The sequence below is a fragment of the Narcine bancroftii genome, chromosome 7 (genome assembly GCF_036971445.1).
Source record: "Narcine bancroftii isolate sNarBan1 chromosome 7, sNarBan1.hap1, whole genome shotgun sequence".
Classification (NCBI taxonomy): domain Eukaryota; kingdom Metazoa; phylum Chordata; class Chondrichthyes; order Torpediniformes; family Narcinidae; genus Narcine; species Narcine bancroftii.
Window position 1 is genome coordinate 55,139,840 of NC_091475.1, and position 21,803 is coordinate 55,161,642.

General features: G+C 39.8%; 1 protein-coding gene and 1 non-coding gene across 4 annotated transcripts in view; one reads left to right on the forward strand and one right to left on the reverse strand.

Moving 5' to 3' along the window:
- Positions 1-21,803, reverse strand: part of LOC138738944 (interleukin-1 receptor accessory protein-like 1) — a 1,251,110-nt gene that overhangs the window by 1,104,965 nt on the left and 124,342 nt on the right. The window lies entirely within an intron of this gene.
- LOC138740199 (U6 spliceosomal RNA) lies at positions 7,200-7,304 on the forward strand. Its single transcript, XR_011342738.1, has one exon. It is a non-coding gene; the product is annotated as a U6 spliceosomal RNA (small nuclear RNA).

Here is a 21,803-nt window from a genome sequence, read left to right on the forward strand (position 1 = left end):
AGCCAGTTTTTGTGTCAGATTGAGATAATTATTTGATGAATGAAAAAAGTATCGTTACAGTCCATGCACCCATTCCCCACTGACACTTCTGAAATCCTTTACCTCCTGCATTTTATGAACAATAAGATGATAATTAACCAATGAGCTCAGGAGAAACCATAAATTTAGGTCCTCTCATTGTACAACATCCATTGTCTTCATTCAGCCATGATCGACTCAACACATTGACTAGCTCCCTAATCTGAAGTGATCAAAGTACCTCAGAAAAATTAATGCACGAGAAGATTGAAAAAGCAATGTGAGGTTCAGAAAAAACAGAGGATGAACAGAAAACGGATGCATGAGCTATTCAAATGACAAATGAGAATTTTTAAAAAATTACAAAGTTTTCTTTTCTCTCTGATTTCTAAGGATAAAGTGGGCTTATCTGGCTTATTGGCAAAAGAGATAGTCCTCCAAGTTTATTCTGCATTGACCATAACTTCTCCAAAGGATCGGAATGTCTATCATACTGTATCCAGGGAACAACAAATCAAAGATTATTGATAAAGTGCTAACTCCATCATCTTAAGACTTTACATTCTTGAGCTGTCTGACTGGACGCAGCAAAAACATTCCAAAAGCAACAGCGCCATTGCTCAAAATATTTTGTTGCTGAAGGCAAAATGCGCTATTAATTATGAGAAGGTCTGTCATTTGGAGTACAGCTTTGTCCCTTTTGTGTTAATCAAGTATTAAGCATTTTTAGAAAAAGAATATTTTTAGAAGAAAAATACAATGCGGAGAATACATTACAGATTTGAAATATTAAGGCCTGGTGCATCTCTGCTATCACCCTCATGAAATGGGAAATGGGTCACATTTTCCAGGGAAAAACGAGATGCTGAAGGATCTCAGTTAGTCTCGCAGCATCCGGCTGAGTTCCTTCAGCACTCTCCGTGTTTTTACTGCAATCTCGGCATCTGCAGACTTACATGTTTACAACATTTTTCAGGGTCTTGTTGTAGACAATATAATTGGGGGGGGGGGTGGGATTTAGTGGGATCAGTTTGGTCAAGGGGCTTTATTTTGTGAGTGTAAAACACAAAGCCATTTCTATAAAATGCATGAGCGACTGAGTAAAAAAATACAATTTGATTCATGACCTCCAAGTACCATTCAAGGCTTCACACAAAGCCCTGGAACAACTGGACAGCCAAGGTGCATATATCAGGATGCTGTTTTATCAACTACAATTCAGCATTTACCTCCATCATCCCCTCAAAACTGATCAGCAAACTCCAAGACCGGGGACTTAACACCCCACTGTGTAAATGGATCATCGATTTCCTCACCTCCAGACCACAATAAGTGAGGATTGGTAAAGAATTTCCTCCACAATCGCCATCAGTACCAAGCACCACAGGGCTGCATTTTTACCCCCTGTTATACCCTATGACTGTGTGACTTGGTAGGAAAACAACATCATCTACAAATTTACTGACTATACTACGGTAGTGGATTATATAAAGGAAGGGGATGAGTCAGCGTAGGGGTGGGAGATTGAAAACTTGGCTGAAAGGTGCAACTTTGCACTCAAATGTCACTAAAACCAAGGAGCTGATTGTTGACTTCAGGAAGGGAAAGTCAAAGGTGTCATGATAATGAATATGTATGAGATGTACCGGAAGTCACGTGGTATGAGAGAGAGATAAGAATACAAGCAGGAGAACAAAGGAAGCAGGAGAATAAAAAGACACTAAGAAGTTTACCTGATAAACTTGTGTTTAATGTTTCATTAACTTCACATTTCGGGCCACATATGTGACATTGGCGACGAGGATGAAAGAAGCTTGAAGAAAATTAAAGACTAAACAAGATTACAGAGGTTTACAGACAACTTCAAGGTGATAAGAATTTTCTCTTGTCTCAGTACTTTTGGGGCTGGAATATTTCCTCATGGCTGGGGCAGACGGTGACTTTCTAACACATAGTGGAATTGCTCATTTTGACCCAACGGGTGATGCAAGCACTGTAAGTGTGAAGTGGAATGCATGGCTGGAAGAATTTGAATCCTATGCCGACAGTCGTGGCCTATTTTTAGATACCGGTACAGTTGAACAAAAAGCACAGAGAAGGGCATTACTTCTTTTCACTGCAGGACCCTCAGTTCGGGAAACATTTAAGATACTTTTGAATACTGGAAGAAAGGATGAGTACCGGAAAGCGGTAGATGCATTAAATGCACACTATGTAGTGACACCGAATGCTACATTTCAACGCCATTTGTTTCGGAGAACGAGACAAGAAGCTGGCCAGACAATTGCTTAGTACGTGACGAGACTATGCAAGCTAGCTGTTGGATGCAATTACATGCCAGCTGATTTGGACAACCAATTATTGGATCAAGTCGTACAGCACTGTAGATCAGATAAACTCAGAAGACGTCTACTGGAAAGGAGTGAGTTGGAACTCACCGATGCTTTAACCATTGCTGCTGCATTAGAGGCTGTTGAAGGGCAATTTCATACCATGTCCCTGAAAGACAACTCAAGCCAGCAAATTAAGAGGCTCTCACATCGCCATAATCAGCCAAGATATACGCCGACACGGGACGTGGAGTGTTATCGATGTGGAAACCGAGGTCACTTTGGAAAAGACCCATATTGCCCGGCCAAAGGCAAAGTTTGCAGAAAGTGTGGAGGCAAGGACCACTTTGCAAAGAAGAGCAAAAGCAAGTCCAATGCAGACCAGAAGAGGAAGAGTACAACTTCCAAAGGCAAAGCCTGGGGGAAAGGAAAGTATCCTGGAAAGAAAGATACTATTCGCCAGATAGACGGTGACGATGATGATACCCAGGAGGAACAGAGTTGTTACCAATTTACGTTGAATGAAGTACGTCATGAGAAAGTCCCAGTGATCATTGGTGGAGTGACAGTGCAGGTCATTGTATACTCAGGCAGTGACAGTAATGTGATTGATCGACATTTATGGGAGAAGTTGAAAAGGAAAAAGATCATCTGTACCTCAAAGAAGTGTTCCAAGAAACTGTATCCATACACAGCAACCAAGCCATTGCAGACCATTGGATGTTTTACTGCAACTGTTGAAGCTGGAGATAAGTACACCAAAGCAGAGTTTATGGTCATAGAAGAGAGGGGAGAACCATTGCTGAGTAGAAGCACAGCGCAAGACCTGGCAATAATTCATATTGGAGCTTGTGTCAATTCAATTCAGTCATACGAGGATATGAAGCAAGAATTCCCCGCAGTCTTCCAAGGAGTAGGAAAGCTGAAAGGTCGACAATTGAAGCTAGCGGTAGATGAAACGGTCAAACCCAAGGCACAACAAATGCGCAGAACTCTGTTTGAACTTCGTGGGAAAGTCGAAGCCAAAATTAAAGAATTGACCGAACAAGACATTATTGAACCGGTGGGACATTCGACACAATGGGTCAGTCCCGTAGTGATTGTGCCCAAACCAAAGGGTGACATAAGACTATGTGTTGACAAGAGAATGACCAATGAAGCTATAATTAGAGAACGACACCCTATACCAACAGTGGAGGAAATACTTCAAGAACTAACTACCAGCAAGGTATTCTCAAAAATTGATCTGAAATGGGGCTATCATCAATTAGAGCTGGATCCAGGTTCCCGAGATATAACTACATTTGTGACTCACTGTGGATTGTATCATTACAAGAGACTATCATTTGGAATTAATGCAGCTTCGGAGATCTACCAGTATGAAATCCATCGAGTGATTCAAGGCATTCCTGGAGTTGCCAACATTTCTGATGACATCATAGTCCATGCACCAACGAAGGAAGAGCATGACAAACGGTTGAGGCGTGTACTATCTAGACTACAGGAGGCAGGCCTTACCGTGAATGGAAACAAGTGCCAGTTCGGTGTGTCAGAAATGGACTTCATGGGACACAGACTTACAAGGGAAGGACTAAACCCTGCAGAGGCCAAGGTGAAAGCTATTGCAGAGGCACGTGCACCTCAGAACGCAACAGAGGTGAGGAGCTTCCTGGGATTAGTCAATTTTTGTGCAAAGTTCATTCCTAATTTTGCTACAGTGGCAGACCACTAACGAAACTAACCAGGAAAAGTGTACCATTTCATTTTGGATCTGAGCAGAAGAAAGCGTTCACAGAGCTGAAGCAAAGCCTGACAGATGCAAAAACTCTTGGATATTACGATCCGGCGGCATCAACCAAAGTCATAGCGGATGCCAGCCCGGTTGGTTTAGGAGCCGTGTTGGTCCAGATGCATGATGGAGGACCAAGAATCATTGCCTATGCCAGCAGATCGTTATCAGATGTGGAGAGAAGATACTCTCAGACAGAGAAAGAAGCACTCGGACTTGTATGGGCCTGTGAGAGGTTCCATGCATATTTATACGGCATTGAATTTGAACTCATCACAGATCATAAGCCATTACAGGTGATCTATGCACCTAGATCCAAACCATGTGCCAGAATAGAAAGATGGGTACTCAGACTACAACCCTACAAATATAAAGTAATCCACATTGCAGGGAAAGCAAACATTGCTGATCCGCTGTCCAGATTGGTGAAGGATGGTGGTCCACAATCCAAGTCAGATTTGGGAACAGAAACAGAGAGCTTTGTACGCTTCGTAGCTATTCAGGCGACACCAAAAGCTGTGACTACGAAGGAAGTCGAGAGAGAATCCGAACGTGATCCAGAACTCATGGAAGTAAGAGAATGCATACAGAGTGGACAATTTGACAAGTGTACTCACAAGGCTTACATTCCCATTAGAGACGAACTTTGTTGCATCGGACAGTGTGTATTGAGAGGTTGCAGATTGGTGATACCACAAAGATTGAGACCGAAAATCGTATCCTTAGCGCATGAAGGACACCTAGGTATTGTTGGTACCAAGCAAAACCTCAGGACCAAGGTATGGTGGCCAAGTTGTGATAAAGACGCCGAGAAATTTGTTAAAACTTGTCAAGGATGTCAAATCACAAGTAGGAGTAATCCGCCAGAACCGATCCGGAGTACGCAACTTCCGACAGGACCATGGATCGACGTAGCTGTTGATTTTCTTGGACCTTTACCGATGGGTGAATCAATTATGGTAGTGATAGATTACTACAGCAGATACTATGAGTACGTGGTGTTGAAGTCCACAACCACTGAAAAAACAATACAAGCGTTAGCAGAGATATTCGCAAGATATGGATTACCTGTTACATTATACTCTGACAATGGTCCACAATTCATTTCAGAGACATTTACGGATTACATGAGGACCACAGGTATCCACCATCATAAAGTAACTCCGAAATGGCCGCAAGCCAATGGAGAAGTAGAGAGACAAAATCAGTCCATTGAAAAACGATTGAGGATTGCACACGCAGAAGGACAGAATTGGCGAGAAGCATTGCTATCTTATGTGGCTATCTATTGAGCAACGCCTCATGCAACCACTGGAAAAAGTCCTGCAGAAGCATTTTTTGGGAGAAAAATCTGCACAAAAATGCCAGAAATAAAGGAAATCCGAGATGACCAGGAGATGAGGGTCCACGATGCTGAAAAGAAAGGTGCAGCAAAGCTGTACACAGATTCGAAACGTGGAGCCAAGTTCTCAGACATCATGCCAGGAGATAATGTTCTAGTGAGGCATGAAAATGGTGGTAAGCTAGAAACACCTTATTACCATCAACCCTATACTGTCGTATCCAGAAGTGGCAGTATGGTGACAGTCAAGTCTCCGACTGGAGTCCTGTATAAGAGAAATGTCTCAGATGTAAAAAGGTACCAGTCGAGAGATACATCGAGCGAAGAGGTTGAAAGGCCAATACAAGATGCTGAAACTGAGAGACCTGATGATGTTCCAGAGGCAGTTACCAGCACTCCTGATGAAGTGACTAGAGCGCCAGAAACAATGAAGAAATGGCTTGTTTTCAGATTTAAATGAGTCTAATTCTTTTTCTTTGTTACCCATGTCCATTCTAAATATTTAATTCTTTTGAGACCTACAGCATGGTAACAGACCACTTTAGCCCACGAGCTCATCCCACCCAATGGCACCCGATTGATCTACAAACCCGGGACAGTGGGAGGAAACTGGAGCCCCCAGCGGGAAACCCCCACAGACACGGGGGAAGACTGTACAAACTCCTGGCAGCCTGCTCTAACTGTCCCACCCATATCCTCTTTTACTACTTAGCTGTATCACGAAAATATTGTTGGCCCTTCATCTTTGATAGAATCCACACATTAAATTTAGAAATATGTCATGGAGCATTAATTTTCATGAGATACTAAAAAAAAAAGTGAGTAGCCATAGCTGGGGCATTTTGCTTAATTTCACCTTCAGGATATCAACGTGAGATGTGAATGTGAGAAACTCAGATGAGACCATCCAACATATGGCCTCCAGAAAGTTCAAGTCTCTGTGGAAACTAATCCATTTAGACACTCATGCAAAAGTCAATTGGCTGTGAAATCATTCGAGACGAAACACAGACAGATGATTCCCTTCACAGAAGCTTGCGCTGGGTTAAGCCAAAACCATAGGTCAAGTTTGCAAGACTCACAGCATTATTCAGCCGCGATGGAAACAAGCCATTCATTTCCCATGCTCTTCACCTGTCAAGAGGGTGCCAGACTTGACTTTGCGAGCAGGGCAAGCATCGGGTTGATTTTCCAAGTTTTTTCACCACCCAGCGCACGCTCTGTTCTCACTGCTACCATCAGGAAAAAGGTAGCGGTGCCACAAGACTCGCACCACCAGGTTCAGGAACAGCTGCTCCCCCTCCACCATCAGACTCCTCAACGACAAACTCAATCAGGGACTCATTACATGTGCACTTCCTCGATTTTCTTTTTGTTCCCTCTGTATTGCAGTTTGTTTAAATTTGTTATCTGTTTACAGTTCTTCATTTGTTTACATGTATAGGATGTGTACAGTTTTTTTGCCATAAGAATCTCAAGTTTGTATGGGATGTCATGCCTGTACTCTCACAATAAATCTGAACCATGGATGTAGGAAAGGGTCAACCTTACAGAAACATAACCTATGTGAACATTAATGCTGCAGGTAGTATAGATTTCAGTGTGTGATCCATATAAATCCTGGGTGCCTGTGTTTTTAGGTGCCACTATTTTGGTAGAGTCATACTTCTATTTTTTCCTGATATCTAATGGATGTGGAAATCATAGTTAACAAGACAATGTTCACTTCGGCAGCACATATACTAAAATTGGAATGATACAGAGAAGATTAGCATGGACCCTGCGCAAGGATGACATGCAAATTCATGAAGCATTCCTTATTTTTTTGTTTAAAAACATAAAACAATACAGTTAAACAAGAAAATCTGCAGCTTCTGTGGTCAAGTGCAATACATAAACGAGCTGCGCCATCTCAGCAGGTTTCTCCTGCGTCATCTCTTATATACCTCTATCAAGTTGTCCCTCATCCTTCATCGCTCCAAAGAGAAAAGCCCCAGCCTTGCCAACCTTGCTTCATTTGGCAGGATTTCTTTGGCACTTTGACAGGTTAATTTTAAGAGGGAACATTTGAATGCCAGTTTCTCAAACTCTGTGGGGCAGAGTTTGTAGCACATAGCCTCTGATTGCAAAAGAAATGTAAAAGCCTTCTCATTTCAGCCATGGACGTCATTGAAAACAAATGGGTTTTGGACCAGATGAATGTGGATAAAAATCCTGACGTTGATGCCTTTTGGGTGAGCTTAGCATCAGAGAAAGGGTACTGGAATACCCAAAACCTTGCATGAATAATATCAAATTACATTCATGAATGACTGTTAACTAATCCCTAAAAAATGTCTGCACACATGTCTGTAAACATCTTGTGCACATCATTTTCATGTGCATCATACTGGAACCTTTGGCTCTGCACAATGAAATTTCAAGGTGACCTTGGTTAATTTTAACTTAATTTTAATTTAGACATACACCATAGTAACAGGCCCGTTCAGCCCACAAGTCTGTGCTGCCCAATTTACACCTACAGCCTCCGGTATATTTTACAGGGAGAAAGGAAACCAGAGCCTCCAGAGAAAACTCACGTAGACAGGGGAAGAACGTACAAACTCCTTACAGATGACGTGGGATTCGAACTCCGGTCCCAATGGTAAAGGCACTGCACTGAACTTGAGGCCAACCGTGCCACCCTCTACACTAGCTGTGCCACGCTAAGTACATACTGTTACAAAAGACAGGCAAAATGTAAGATAGGAATATGAAGAGATGGCAATCCTTGCCTAATGCTCATTATGATAAATGATCTTGACCATTAAATCAGGGAAGATGTACGCACTCCAACAAGTAATGGCCAGAAGCCTGAAGTCCACCACCTCTAGGTTCAAGAACAATTTTTTTTCCCCCTTCAGCTATCTGGCTCTTGAACTTACCCAAATTACTCTAAGCAAAAACTACTCTGGGACCATCAAAATACCTGTCTGCACTGATTTTACATCCCTTTTTTTGCATGAAATACCTGTCAATATTTATTTGTTTATCCTCTGGATTTGTCATCTCCTTCCCTGTTGCATGGCATGTTGGGGTAAATTACCTTGATCATCACTTTCGATGCTCTATGTTCCATAGCTCTGTGAAGTTCTGCAACGAGATCTGATTTTTTTGGCACTAACTGCAACTATGAATATTTATCTCGCTCATTATTTTTTTGCCTCATACCACTTTGTAGTAGTTTAATTCCTGTGATTGTTATATTTGACATACCTGCAAGTGTGAATTTTGGTCCATCTGCACATTGTACTTATATATATGACAATAAACTCTCAACTCTTATTATGTCTATCAATCCAGGAGCAACAAGGCAATTACAATTTCTCTCTAACTCTCTGCACAATGTTCAATTTTTAAACTGAAAACTGATTTTCAAAAGAGAGATACATTGCAAATTTTGGGGAACAATTAGAATGTTTATATTTCCATACTCCAGCAATCCAAGCATTTTAAGTATTTAATTCTCAGATTCAGAGGCACTGAATCACGATGCCGATGTTCCAAACCTGGATGCTCCTTGTATTTTGTTATATTTGCTTACCCACTCTTCCTTTTTAATGTTTTGCTCACATTCCTTCAGGGAGGGAAACTGCAGCCCAACTTGGTCTGCTCTGTTTCCAATCGGCAACTGCACCACAGCACTGCCAGCTGAAGTCAAAGTGCCAACGATTATTTGAACTCAAAGGGACAGATTTGTTCTTCTCTCACATGATTTCAGTCACAATATTGATGAACGGTGGCATCGAGAAATGATGTGGAAGAATCAAGCGGAAGAATTCTCAGGCCAAAGCAGAAAGTTAAAGAAAATAGTTTTATTTAATGTTAAAATCGTTTTACAGAAACCAAAATAAAAACGATGATCTTCATGTGATTAAAAGGTAAAATGTGCATATAAAATATCAGAAACAATTTAAATTTTAAAGCCACAGTTTTGCATACACAAACTGATTTTGCAGGTTGGAAACAAAGATGATCACAAATTCCCTGGACAATCAAATGTACTTCTTTAGATAATTTTGCTCTAACAAGCTGTAGCATATTTACATCTTTTTTTTTTCACACCATAAACCACATTGACCATGATACATACATTTTCCTTTTCAAATATATACAGTGCCATTTTCTCCCCCCCCTCCCTCCTCCCATCCCACCCTCCCTACCTCCCCCCCATCCATTTAAAGTACAAAATCTAAGATACATTAAACCAGTCAAACAATGTTGTCATTCAATAAAAATAAAGAAGAAATTCCACTGAGTCAATTCTTTTCATTTCCTTCTCCTTTCATTAATTTAGGTAGTGAATGCCCCGGTAGGTTTTCTCTATTGTGTTTCATGTAAGGCTCCCATATTTGTTCAAATATTTCAATATTATTTCTTAAACTATATGTTATTTTTTCTAATGGAATACATTTATTCATTTCTATATACCATTGTTGTATTTTCAAATTATCTTCCAATTTCCAGGTTGACATAATACATTTTTTTGCTACGGCTAGAGCTATCTTAACAAATCTTTTTTGTGCACCATCCAAATCAATTCCAAATTCTTTGTTTTTTATGTTACTTAGGAGGAAGATCTCTGGATTTTTTGGTATATTGTTTTCTGTAATTTTATTTAATATTTGGTTTAGATCTTCCCAAAATTTTTCTACTTTCTCACATGTCCAGATTGCATGAATTGTTGTTCCCATTTCTTCTTTACATCAAAAACATCTGTCAGATACTGTTGGGTCCCATTTATTTAATTTTTGAGGTGTAATGTATAGCCTGTGTATCCAGTTATATTGTATCATACGTAACCTCGTATTTATTTTATTTCTCATCGTTCCAGAACATAACTTCTCCCATGTTTCCTTTTTTATCTTTATATTTAAATCTTGTTCCCATTTTTGTTTAGTTTTACCATTTGTTTCCTCATTCTCCTTTTCTTGCAGTTTAATATACATATTTGTTATAAATCTTTTGATTATCATTGTATCTGTAATCACATATTCAAAGTTATTTCCCTCTGGTAACCTCAGACTGCTTCCTAATTTGTCCTTCAAGTAGGATCTCAATTGGTAATATGCCAGCACTGTATCTTGAGTTATATTGTATTTATCTTTCATTTGTTCAAAGGATAATAATCTATTTCCTGAAAAACAATTTTCTATTCTTTTGATCCCTTTTTTCTCCCATTCTCTAAAGGAAAGGTTATCTATTGTAAAAGGGAGTAACTTATTTTGCGTCAATATTAGTTTTGGTAATTGGTCATTTGTTTTATTCCTTTCTACATGAATCTTTTTCCAAATATTGAGTAGATGATGTAATACTGGAGAACTCCTATGTTGTACCAATTTTTCATCCCATTTATATAATATGTGTTCAGGTATCTTTTCCCCTATTTTATCTAATTCTAATCTAGTCCAATCTGGCTTTTCCCTTGTTTGATAAAAATCTGATAGGTATCTTAATTGTGTGGCTCTATAATAATTTTTAAAGTTTGGCAGTTGTAAGCCTCCTTGTTTATACCATTCTGTTAATTTATCTAGTGCTATCCTCGGTTTCCCCACTTTCCATAAAAATTTCCTTATTATTTTCTTTAACTCCTTGAAGAATTTCTCTGTCAAGTGTATTGGCAATGCCTGAAATAGGTATAATATCCTTGGGAAAATGTTCATTTTAATACAGTTTATCCTTCCTATTAGTGTTAATGGTAAATCTTTCCAATGCTCTAAATCGTCCTGTAATTTTTTCATTAGTGGATAATAATTGAGTTTATATAGATGGCCGAGATTTTTATTTATTTGTATACCTAGGTATCTTATTGCTTGCATTTGCCATCTGAATGGTGATTCCTTCTTAAATTTTGAGAAATCTGCATTATTCATTGGCATTGCTTCACTTTTATTTACGTTAATCTTGTAACCCGACACTTCTCCATATTCCTTCAATTTCTTATATAATTCTTTTATTGATAGTTCTGGTTCTGTTATGTATACTATAACATCATCCGCAAATAAACTGATTTTATATTCCTTGTCTTTTATTTTTATCCCTTTTATATTATTTTCTGTTCTTATCAATTCTGCTAGTGGTTCTATAGCTAACGCGAACAATAAGGGTGATAGTGGGCATCCCTGCCGTGTTGACCTGCTTAAGTTAAATTGCTTTGATATATATCCATTTACTGTCACTTTCGCCAATGGCCCCTTATATAATGCTTTAATCCAATTAATATACTTCTCTGGTAAACTGAATTTTTGCAATACTTTGAATAAATAATTCCATTCTACTCTGTCGAAGGCCTTCTCTGCGTCTAAAGCAACTGCTACTGTTGGCGCTTTTCTCCCTTCTACTGCATGAATTAAGTTAATAAATTTACAAATATTGTCTGTTGTGCGTCTTTTTTTAATAAATCCAGTTTGGTCTAGATTTACCATTTTAGGTACATACTCTGCTAATCTGTTTGCTAATAGTTTAGCTATTATCTTATAATCTGTGTTAAGTAATGATATTGGTCTATATGACGTTGGTGCGAGTGGATCTTTCCCTTGCTTTAGTATTACTGTAATTATTGCTGTTTTACATGAATCTGGTAAGCTTTGTGTTTTATCAATCTGGTTGATTACTTCCAGGAGGGGAGGAATTAATAAATCTTTAAATGTTTTATAGAATTCTATTGGGAATCCATCCTCTCCTGGTGTTTTATTATTTGGTATTTTTTTTATTATCTCTTGTATTTCTACTATTTCAAATGGTTCTGTTAATTTATTTTGTTCCTCTATTTGTAATTTTGGTAGTTCAATTTTAGTTAAAAATTCATCTATTTTTCCCTTCTTTCCCTTCATTTTCAGTTCGGTATAATTGTTAATAGAATTCTCTAAAGTTTTCCTTAATTTCTTTTGGATTATATGTGATTTGTTTGTCTTTTTTCCTTGATGCCAATACCATTTTCTTAGCTTGTTCTGTCTTAAGCTGCCCTGCTAGAATTTTGTGCATTTTTTCCCCTAGTTCATAATATTTCTGTTTTGTCTTCATTATGTTCTTCTCCACCTTATATGTTTGTAGTGTTTCATATTTTATTTTTTTATCTGCCAATTCTCTTCTTTTAGTTGTATCTTCCTTCATTGCTAATTCTTTTTCTATATTTACTATTTCCCTTTCCAACTGCTCTGTTTCCTGATTGTAGTCCTTCTTCATCTTGGTTACATAACTTATTATTTGCCCTCTAATGAACACTTTCATTGCATCCCATAGTATAAACTTATCTTTCACTGATTCCGTATTTATTTCAAAATACATTTTAATTTGTCTTTCAATGAATTCTCTAAAATCCTGCCTTTTAAGTAGCATGGAGTTTAATCTCCATTCTTGGAGGGATGTCCTCTAACTCTATTGTTAATATCAAGGGTGAATGGTCCGATAATATTCTAGCTTTATATTCTGTTTTTCTTACTCTATCTTGCATACAAGTTGATAACAAAAATAGGTCTATTCTTGAGTATGTTTTATGTCTACCCGAGTAATATGAATATTCCTTTTCATTTGGGTGTTGTTTCCTCCATATATCCAAAAGTTGCATTTCTTCCATCGATTTAATTATAAATTTGGTTACTTTGTTCTTTCTGTTAATTTTTTTCCCAGTTTTGTCCATATTTGAATCCAAATTCAGGTTGAAATCCCCTCCTATTAATATGTTCCCTTGCGTATCTGCTATCTTCAAAAAAATATCTTGCATAAACTTTTGATCTTCTTCGTTAGGTGAATATACATTGAGTAGATTCCAAAACTCCGAATATATCTGACATTTTATCATTACATATCTCCCTACTGGATCTATTATTTCTTCTTCTATTTTAATTGGCACATTTTTACTAATTAATATAGCTACTCCTCTTGCTTTTGAATTATACGACAGTGCTGTTACATGTCCTACCCAATCTCTCTTTAATTTCTTGTGCTCCAATTCAGTTAAATGTGTTTCTTGCACAAATGCTATATCAATTTTTTCTTTTTTCAGTAAATTTAGCAGTTTCTTCCTTTTAATTTGGTTATGTATTCCGTTAATATTTAAAGTCATATAGTTCAGCGTAGCCATTTCATACTTTGTTTATCTTCCCTTTGCGTTTCTCCATCATTAACTTTCCTTCTTATCCATTTCTGCTTTCTTGTTTTGAACACTTTATAAGACAACATTTCTAAAACATCAAACATTTTCCTTATTCTCCTATTTAAAACTTCTTTAACCCCATTCTCCCCTCCCCCTCCTGAGTTGCCCTTTATCCCTTGTCGGGCAACCACATCTCCCCTCTCCATTTGGTTTTGCGAATTCACTCGCAAACGTCAACTGATTTTGCAGTGACCGTAACTCCTCCCCACCCAGCCCCCCCCAGAAAAGATTTCAATTTTCATATGTAACAAAGGTCACTCTTTTAATTCCCTCCTTATTCCCTCTATTCCCTTTCCCTCCCTCATTAATTCTTGTCTATACTCTATATATTTTCCTCTAAATACGGATACATTCATGTATACACACTATATATATATATATATATATATATATATATACACACATATACCCCTTTACACACATACATATAGTTCGTGGTCCTTTTTACTCTCATTACATGTCTTCATCTCTCTGCTTGTTTTGTAGTTGTTCTGCAAATTTCCTTGCTTCCTCTGGATCCGAGAATAGTCTGTTTTGTTGCCCTGGAATAACTATTTTAAGTACCGCTGGGTACTTTAACATAAATTTATATCCTTTTTTCCATAAGATCGTTTTTGCTGTATTGAACTCCTTCCTCTTCTTCAGGAGTTCAAAACTTATGTCTGGATAGAAAAAAATTTTTTGACCTTTATATTCCAGTGGCTTTTTGTCTTCTCTTACTTTTTTCATTGCTTTCTCCAATATATTTTCTCTTGTTGTATATCTTAAGAATTTTACTAAAATGGATCTTGGTTTTTGCTGCGGTTGTGGTTTTGGGGCTAGTGTTCTATGTGCCCTCTCTATTTCCATTTCTTCCTGTAATTCTGGTCTTCCTAGGACCCTGGGGATCCAATCTTTTATAAATTCCCTCATATTCTTGCCTTCTTCATCTTCCTTAAGGCCCACTATCTTTCTATTATTTCTTCTATTATAGTTTTCTATTATATCTATCTTCTGAGCTAACAGCTCATGTGCCTCTTTAACTTTTTTATTAGATTCTTCTAATTTCTCTTTTAAGTCCTCTACTTCCATTTCTACTATTATTTCTCGTTCTTCCATATTTTCCACTCTTTTTCCTATCTCTGACATGACCATTTCTATTTTATTCATTTTTTCTTCTGCATTCTTAATTCTTCTTTTTATCTCATTAAATTCTTGTAATTGCCATTCTTTCACGGATTCCATATATTATTTAAAAAAAGATACATCCATTGTCTTGCCTTTCTCTTCTTCTTCCATTTCTTTCTGTTCTTCTTCTTCTTCTTCCTCTGGGTTGACCATCTGTTGTTTCCTTGTTTTCTTTTTACCCTCTTCTTTCTTGTTGTCGTTATTGCCTGTGTTCTGCACCTGCTGCTGTGCTGCAGGTGTCTCTCTCAGCTGTGGAGATCGACTCCGCAGCTGTTCCCCCCTCCCGTCAGTGTGTTTTTTTTCATGTGCATCACGCATGCGCGACTCCTCGCGCATGCGCGGTTGCGCACTTTTACTCGGCTCTGCGAGCCATTTTGTAGTCTCGAGCCCGGGATTTCCACTGACCTGAGGGAGCGGGCTTCTCTCTCCGTAGAGGGCCTCTTCGGACAGGTAAGGCCTTCACCTTCTTCTTCCGACATTCTTTCTTCCTCTTTTCTTTCCGTTGTTTTCGACTTTTCTCTCTTCGCTGCCATTTTCTTCTCACCTTTATTTTTACTTTATTATAAATTTTAATCTTGTACCTTTGCACTTTGTGTGTTTTTTTTAAACTTTTCGGGAGAGGGCTGGAATTCCCTGACCGGCCACTACTCCATCATGTGACTCCTTCCCCATATTTACATCTTGGTGCACTTTCTCATCTGCACAAAGTGTGTGTACACACACACACACACACACACACACACACACACACACACACACACACACACACACACACACTCACCCACCCACCCACCCACCCACCCACGATTGGAATTTAAAGGCTTGATAATACTTGAATCTCAGTGATCTAGATACAATGTGGAATTACAGTTAAATCCACATAATCCAGAATTGAAGCAGTTGGCAAATCAATCACAGAAAATAAATAGGTACAAAAATACAGAAGTTTAAATGCGCCTTGCTGTTAGTTCACCAATCCATGCAACAAATGATCTCAAGTAAGCAGAAAATTCACTTATCCAATCCCCATAGGTGCTGGATACATGGGGATTTTCTGTATTATATTTGGTGTGATCTGATTCAGCAGCACACAACCTATTTTGATCAAATCAGGTCTTCTAATTTCCCTTCCCATCAACTGATAAATTCCCTGCTTCATATATGGTTGCCTATTAAAAGGTGCATCATTGAGTTCATAAATTGATCAGACTGAGTTTGTTCGCCTTTGTAACAATATGGTCAGTGAACAATTGACTGCATCTGAACCCCTCCCCCCCATGTCGATTGCATCTCTGCCACTTCCTTAATCAAAAACAATTCTTGAAAACCTTTCAATTTGCTTGTGCGGACGCAGCCACTACACTCTCGCTCGGATCAGTTTTCATCAAGTCGGCAGTTTGAGGAAATTAACTTGTCAGGTACTCTTCTTAAAAAGTGACATTATCCCTTTAAATCCAGAAATGCTTGAAAACAAATTGAAAAATCGGAAATGTGCCTTCTTGCACTGATCAAAGTGAAAGCTGTCATTACACCATTGGTGAAGAATATTCTCAATGCCAACATCTGCTTTTCTCAAGTCGGGAACAGTATTAGCCATGGGGAATCTCGTAACCTTAATAGGCCCTTCTATAAGCCATCGTTAATAAAGTCACATTCCAAGGTTTACCAAGCATTGAACATTCAGGCTTTAGATCTCAGCATAAAGCTCAGAATGGCATCGACAAGCAGACGGAATGCTGCATTGTGGCAGATGCAGAGATCTGGAAAGGTTGTTCCAATGCCATTGTGCGCACCATTGACATTTAACATCCATCCCTAAATGCCCTTCAAGTGTTCATAGTGAGCTGTCTACTTGAACGGACATCATCCTGCAAGCCACCTCACAACACCTTGCTTTGATACTGGCAGAGAGAAATCTCATTCAATGGCATCCATTGGCCAAATTAGATGTCCCCCACTTTTGATGGACAATACAGACCAGTTCAACTTTATGTGATGATGAGAATTGCAGCTACTTAAACATAGCTTGGCTAGTTATGTGACCAGTGATGATCATCAAAAATATGGAGCTATGCTCCATTATGCATTCAACTGGAATACAATTGCATTACGACTGATGGCGCATAACTTTCATGGATGCTCAGTTATGAACGACTGCATCTGTTCTGATTCTAACCCATTATCTGTCTTATTTAGTATCAACTTAGTGCTGCACAACACAATCAAAGTTGATCCTCGTGTGAACATAAGTCAAAGAGAATTTGGTATTTACTCCTGATCTGCAATGAAAGAGCAATGGTAAGATGACAAAATATAGTTGATTTTTTCTGTCCAATACATAAAAGTGCTGGAGAAACTCAGTGGGGCATGCGAAGGGTAACCTTGATGGTTTGGGACTGAGCCCTCCATCAAGGTATGAGCACAAAGCAAGCAGGCGATTAAATAAGTGCCCACTTTTTTATTCAGGTACCTGCCTGGTTTTTGCTGATACCTTGATGAAGAAATCAATCCAAAAGTGTTGGCTGCCATTTACTTCCAAGAGATGCTGCATGACCTGCTGAGTTTCTCCAGCACACTTGTATTTAGCACTATGACCAAAGCATCTTCAGACTTTCCTGTTTCGGTCATTTTCTGTCAATTTACACATTCTAGAGCTATTGACCAAAGTTTCCATCCCAGAACAGTTCTGAAGCCAACACAGTAATTTTAAAATAAATGACATTGCCTCTCACAGAAAATATTGTCAGCATTGGTCTTTGATGGTTTGGTGGAGTCAGCTTTTTTCATGAATACACAAGAACCTTGAAGTTTCAATGAAGAACCACTGTGTGAACTTCTGATGGAAGCCCAAAGTGTGAATGGAGTTACTGTGGATGGTTACTTATGTCATAATATTATCCTGTGACAAAGGTTTTGACAGAACAGGATTGAATACTCTGCCACTTGCAACTCGGACAGTTCCAGGAAAGAAAGCTTGCTTGGGTTGCAGGACCACAGTTTGTAGACAGCTTTAAACTCCTGTGCAGTTGGAAAGTAAGCTCACACACTCCATGAGATGAAATAGAATTTATCCAGGTTATAATGATGGGCCAAGAATTAAGATATTCGTTATTCACAATTTATACTTATAATGAATTGTGGTGTACTTCTTATGATTGACTCTACCAGGAGGTAACAGGGCCAGGAATCTGATGGAGTGGGAGGAGGCACTTTCTGCAGTATCCTAAGAACTTCCCAATGTTGTGCAGCATTGAGAATTACTGAATGAATAACCGAAAAAGGAAACAATCAGCTGGAGGGTTTCTTCTCTCTGTTGGACAATCTCAAAGGGTTTCTCAAATCCACATTTGGAAATCTCCAGGTTCCTCCTCCTTGGCTGAACATGATTACATCTGGGTGGTCTGGCTCCTGCCCATGGGACTGAAACAGCTTCTCTGGAGAGTGATGAATATGTTGAATTCTTCTTCAAAGAAGCAGGGGAGGTCAAACAATAAATCTGCAGATGTTAGAGAACTAGAATCATCCATAGAAGTACTGGAGGAACTTAACAGGTCAGGCAGCATCCTTGGAGAGCAACAGGCCATCAATGTTTTTGACCTGAGCACTTCGTCGAGCAGGAGAGGCTGCCTCATTGAATGTATTTAAGACATAGTAGATAGACTTTTGAAGAATAAGGGAACTGCAGTTCATGGGGAGCAGGCAGGGGAGTGGACCCACGTCCACCAAGATCAATATCATCATATAGAATGGCAGTGTGGCAGGCTTGATGGACCAGATGACTCACTCTTGCTCCTATTTCTCAAGTAATTAGGTTCTATCCCAAAATCATGGTGGTGGAGCAGTTAATATCATCTTCAATGATAGTCCATCTTGTTTTTTTCTCACGTTTTGTCAACGTCACTGATGAAGGCATTTCAAATGTGATTGAGAATTACATGTGTTTGAATTTACACTCCAATCAGCCACTAAATGAAGGCAAATTGCCTTCCCCCAGGGGTAGCAGAAAAAAGGATATCTTCAAGTGTTTACTCCAAAGACAAGAGGAGGTGAATTTACACTTTCCAGAGGTACTATTGGAACAAAATCAAAGTCTTCTTTCTATTGATTGCAAATATGTGCATATCAATTGTAAAGCTGCCTCAGGACCTTCATATTGCCATCATCATCACCCTGTACAAAAACAAAGGAGAGAAATCAGACTGCTCAAACTACAGGGGAATCACGCTGCTCTCCATTGCAGGCAAAATCTTCGCTAGGATTCTCCTTAATAGAGTAATACCTAGTTTCGCCGAAAATGTCCTCCCAGAATCACAGTGTGGCTTTCGTGCAAACAGAGGAACTACTGACATGGTCTTTGCCCTCAGACAGCTCCAAGGAAAGAGCAGAGAACAAAACAAAGGACTCTACATCACCTTTGTTGACCTCACCAAAGCCTTTGACACTGTGAGCAGGAAAGGGCTTTGGCAAATACTAGAGCACCTCGGATGCCCCCCCCCCCCCCTCCAAGTTCCTCAACATGGTTATCCAACTGCACGAAAACCAACAAGGTCGGGTCAGATACAGCAATGAGCTCTCCGAACCCTTCTCCATTGACAACGGCATGAAGCAAGTCTGCGTCCTCGCACCAACCCTCTTTACTATCTTCTTCAGCATGATGTTGAAACAAGCCATGAAAGACCTTAACAATGAAGACGGTGTTTACATTCGGTACCGTACGGATGGCAATCTCTTCAATCTGAGGCGCCTGCAAGCTCACACCAAGACGCAAGAGCAACTTGTCCGTGAAGTATAACCTTACTGATATTCAAAAAGCTTTGCAAAATCTTCAGTGAAGAACGCTCCCCTGGCTGGATGTAAAATACGACAACCATTAAATAATGAGGGCAGTATACTCCAATAATATATCAATGCTCATGATGATCTCACCTCGGAACTGCTTTATAAGCTAAAGATTGCACACTCCATTAAGCATACTATGGTCATTTAAAATCTATATATTTGCTTCCTTTTTACATCTGCTTAAGCAAGAAGGGCAAGATATTATTTTCCCCCAAGAATAACACATGATGATTTGCCAACTGTTTTTCCTTTCTGCATTCTTCACCAAACCATGACGTTGCCACATTTTTCTCTTGCAATAGTCAATGGAAATCAAGGCATATTTTCCATGGTGAGGCACTGACTTCAGCCTGAGGTTTTTGGCAGCACCATCTGCCGTATCCTCCAACCGCAGATGCGCCAATTAACCCTTTGTGGACTCCAAAGCGGCTGCATGACCTTCCATGAGATATCCGTTTTCTAAGCAGAAAGTTTGCACACTGAGTGGGTCCTAGGGTTAACCTGACACAGGTAGAGTACATCACTGACTAAAGAGAAAAAACTTCCATTATTACTGAATCTTATTTTCATTGAAATGTAATAAATTGATTTTTGCGTGCAGTTGTAAATGCAACTTTTTAAAAATAAAACATCGGAACAACTTGTTTCATGTGCTTGTGAATTACAAAGAGCTATACAAACATTCAGTCGCCCTCATCATATCGACAGATTTGACAGCCTGTTGAAACCACAGGGACCTGACCTCACCAGCTGTCAGAGCCAATTTATGATTGAAGCCTCTCTTGATGCTGAGATCATTCACGTTCCCCCTGGGCTTCACCGACGAGCTGGCAACCAGGTTGGCAATTTCAGGTCAATGGAAAATCTGCTCAATCAGCCCTTCAAATTCACCATTAACAAGCTGAGGAACATCATTGTCAATGATGCAAGGAAGTGGCATGTCAAACACCCCCTGAAATTTTGAGGAATCCATCTGACAGTTAACAGTAACGCTGTGCTGCTGTTCAAGAATCCTCTCCAATGCTCTTTGAATCTAGCAATATTTGTGCAATTTCCCAGTGCTGACCCAATCCACTGAGTTACCCGGTTCTGCACAATGCACATCTCTTCGACTAGATAGGATCTTCCGAGGTCAGAATTATTAGTACTGAACCTTATGGGGTAGTGTGAAGTCAGGTCACATAAACATTGGGACCATTGATGCATGTCAGTCTGGGAAGGCAGCTGAAGTGAATTTCCATGACATTAAGTTTTGTGGTACTATATATCCTATGCAGGTTGCTTAACCGGGCTGAAGAGGCCTGCCTCCCCTTTTAGGTCGAACCATTTCTGGAGATCTACGACCGCTGTCCCCAGTTATGGAGTGGTGCGCCCTGGAATCGGCCTGCATGCGTTTACTCCTGCCGCGGCCGAGTAAAGGGGATGAAGCATTGGTTGAGGATCAGAAAGAAAAGTTCTAGTAGAAATTTTTTTTTAAGACTGGAGAGAGCTCTGCAATGGAGTTCACAGTTGTTAGTGTTTAGACTATTGGTTTTTGAGGTGTGTATTAAACTCTGAAATACACTAAACAGTTCTCATTGACCACCCCCGGCCCGGGGCTCGGCTGCCATCGGTCGGGCTGTGCGGGCTGCCGGGGTTTGCCGGGTGATGGCGGCCTGTGTTCGGTGCTCGGGCAGCAGTGCGGGCAGGCCCGGTCTCGGCTGGCTGTCTCTCCCCGTGATACGGCCGTTACCTCAGGCGGACTCAGGCAGGACCTCGGGCCCCCCCCGGGAGGCAGTGGGTCCTCGGGCCTCTGGCGGCAGCAGCAACAGGACCTTGGAACCCCAGGTGGCAGCAGGTCCTCGGGCCTCCAGAGGCGGCAGCAATGCAAGTAAAACTTTCATTGCATCTGCATACTGTACTTGTACACATAACTATAAACTGAATCCTATATTGGGATTGTCATGGCATAGGATTAGACAGGCAAGTCCTTTGAGTGATGCACCAACTTGAAAATCCTGTCGAGTCCTGGATCTGCAACAGTCCAGTGAAAAGTGCAGAGAACAAAACAAAGGACTCTACATCACCTTTGTTGACCTCACCAAAGCCTTTGACACCGTGAGCAGGAAAAGTCTTTGGAAAATA